The following is a 3,225-nucleotide window of genomic DNA, read 5'->3' as shown; positions in this document are numbered from 1 at the left end:
TGGAGGAGTAACTGAAAATTTTCTTAACCTGATACATGGAAGAAGAGTCTCAGTCTTGAATCTCACTACTAGAAAAACAGCATTTTACGACGTGCAATGAGTGTCGGAAAATGCTCAGACGACGCACTAATGCGTGTCAAGGAAGGCCCTGACATAAAGTAAGAGGACACGCTTTTGCGCGTCGTCTATTTACGACGCACGCTTACGACACACAATGCGTGCCAAGGAAGGCCGTGTCATAAAGAACACGACACACATTTGCGTGTCGTGTCGTAACCTTACGACGCGATTTTACGACTCGCATTGTGCATCATTAAAGCCCGTGTCATAAAGAAAGATGACACACATTTTTGCGTGTCATAATTTGAAAGGTTTTTAAAATATATATATATATGTGATAGATTTACTAAATTTCAAATTAAATAAAACATTTAAAAGTCTCTTAATGCAAAATAAAATACTTATATAACAAAACAATCCATTTCATGAAATAATTGTACTAATATTCAAAATAAATCACATTTAATTGATATTTTATTAACATGAGTCAAACTAGAAAAACAAGTCTTCCTAATCCAAATAACAACAAACATAAAACACAAACTATTTTGGAAATATGGATCTTTGTTACTTGTGTAGAAAAACATAAGCCATGTTATCAACTTTCTGAAGAAGTATAGCAAGAAATTTGTAGGAGAACAACATCCAAAGTTTCTGCAAGAAACTGCAAAACAAAACAAGAAATAAATAATAATGACATGAAAAGTAAAATCTCTATCCATATGAATTATAACACATACATTGATTTTCATATCATCTTACGTTTCTTGATAATTAAGATCTTGTTTAAGGTCTTCAGTCTCACTGACATAAGCTTTCATTTTTGGAATCTAGAGCTTACCAAAACAGTATATTAGTTAGAGTTAGGTCAAAGCATCATATGTTAAATACAAATAATCATTCCAATAGTGAGTAAATGTACCACATTGCTAATACCTGCGAAGTACTAAAACCTGAGATATTTAATTATATACCTTCAGCATTTCCATCAAACCAGGATAAGTACTAAAACCTGAGATATTTAATTATATACAAGATTTTAGAATACTAATCTAATTTAAAAACCATATTCAGTAATAGAGAGGAACTTACATGGACTGTGAATAAAATGGCGACAACTATAACTAAAATCCCCAGTGTTCTTCAACATTTGTTTTCTTTAAATATAAGGGTAAAATAGTCATTGCCCTGTTTTCAAAAATATATATTTTCTAAAGTAAAAAGAAGATTGAGATTTTAAGAAGCCATACGCATCCATGTTTGGTTCACATGAGCTGTAAGAAGATGAGTTTCCCACATAAGTTGATTGCCTAATCCTAAAAAAAATTCATAGAAACATTAGGAGCTGACTTTCTCATATTTAACAACACTCATTGGTGGAGCCATTACAAAACTAAATCAGGGTAACTTTTTCTTTCCCCACTTGCTCTGGTGTACATGTCTCACCCTATCATCAATATATACTTCACTTCAGTTACTACAAACTCACACATATTCTTATAAAATTTTCACTAATATACATTTTTTGTTTCCTTAAGATTTTGGTCCACGTGTCATCTAAGTTAACAGCCTGCCTGGCTGTTGAATTTTTCATTATGACCAAATAAGAGAAATTTACAAATTTGGACCCCGTGAAATATTTTTTTTTTTTTCAGTTTTGGTCCAAGGGTAAAATGGCCTTTTTTAAAAATCAAACAGCTATGATGTTTACTTACAGGTCACATGGACCAAAATCTTTATGAAACTTCAACTACACTCACTACTCAGGGACCAAAGTTATAATTTATTTAAAACCAGAGACAAAATATGCCAACCTGTAAATGCCAAATGAGAATATGAGAGAATACATCACTTCTTTGAGCAGCTCTAATCAGGTATCCCTCAACCAATTTCTACAGATTAAGCGAATGTTATTATTATTATTATTATTATTTAAAATAGACAATTGAAGTAAATGTAGTTATATAAAATACAACACCTCATCATCATATCTTAGAGCTTGAATCAGCTGTGGCATGAAAAAGGTTACACGGGAAGGAGGATATGACTCTAATACCCTCAGAATATAAGCCATCACACGTGGGTGGCCTTTGTATGCTGGTGTAAAATACTCTAAATCCTGTGTGATTGAACAAGTAGCCCAATGTGTTAACTGTTGCAAAAGTGCTGAATCTTCATCCACAACTTTTGGGGTCACAAAGTAAGGTAAAGCTTCGGGTATGGTACAAATATCTAATATATGTGTCTGCAACATTTAAAAAAAGGATGTCACAATATAAATTATAGAACAAAATTTTATTGATGTAAAATATAAAAAATGGAGATAATCCGAGGGTCAACAAAAAATGTTGTTCTTGCATGTTCAATCCATTTCTCTGGGTTAAAAGTAGCTGCTTTCTTTGGGCCCTACCAACAACATAATTCTCGATTGTTCCCCAAACAGGGTGATATGAATCCTTCTTGATTTACCAATTAAAAACAATCGTCAGATATGAAAAAAAATTGCAATATTGTTGGAATTAAATGTCCATTTTATCCTTACATTCCAAAAAACAAAATTCACAGCGTTCTATCAGTTTAAACGAGAGAGGAGTTGGGATGAAGATGAAGGGAAATATATAAATAGACAATGTCATTCTGTGCAGATTAAGTCAAAAAGAAACAAAACTCTTACCATATTAAGCAAAGCACTCCCATTTTCTTGGCCTTATACATTTGAATCAATTTGAAAAACATTCATTCGCTGATTTAACAAAAATTGGACAAAAGAATGAACAAATTAATCTTCACTGTGTGCAAAATTCCCATTATTTGTCTCATACCACTCAGGTAGATGGCAAAACCAGCCTAATGAAGCCCTATACCATTTGGAAGATGGAAATTAATTGAAGAGGACAAATGAGTAAAGCAAAGAGTAGAAAGTAAAATATTATTAACTACTGGTAGATCCTGTCTTCTAGAAGCTGAAGCCCTAATTTAAACTTGTGCTAATTCCCCTGAAATTGGCATGAGCATAATTTATATCTAAGCAGCATGAGAGTGAAAACAGAGCCAGTGGCAGCTGGATGGTAGGAAAATCTCCATGGGAATTTGGTAGTCCCTTGTAACATTCTACCAACAAGCAAGAGTTGTTCCACACTGTTTTGTTGAACCACCTGAAAAACA

The 3,225-nt window shown here is 33.0% G+C and overlaps 1 long non-coding RNA gene across 1 annotated transcript; it reads right to left on the bottom strand.

Moving 5' to 3' along the window:
* Positions 1-1,471: 1,471 nt before the first annotated feature.
* Positions 1,472-2,209, bottom strand: LOC145168920 (uncharacterized). Its single transcript, XR_013742180.1, has 3 exons — positions 2,039-2,209; positions 1,875-1,952; positions 1,472-1,507 (listed from the first exon to the last, which is right to left on the bottom strand). It is a non-coding gene; the product is annotated as an uncharacterized LOC145168920 (long non-coding RNA).
* Between the last annotated feature and the right edge of the window lie 1,016 nt (positions 2,210-3,225).

Source organism: Lactuca virosa, chromosome 4 (genome assembly GCF_052849685.1).
Source record: "Lactuca virosa cultivar CGN04683 chromosome 4, Lactuca_virosa_CGN04683_v6, whole genome shotgun sequence".
In the NCBI taxonomy this organism is placed as follows: domain Eukaryota; kingdom Viridiplantae; phylum Streptophyta; class Magnoliopsida; order Asterales; family Asteraceae; genus Lactuca; species Lactuca virosa.
Note: the sequence above shows the minus strand (reverse complement) of the source record. Positions and strands in the feature narration are given on the sequence as shown.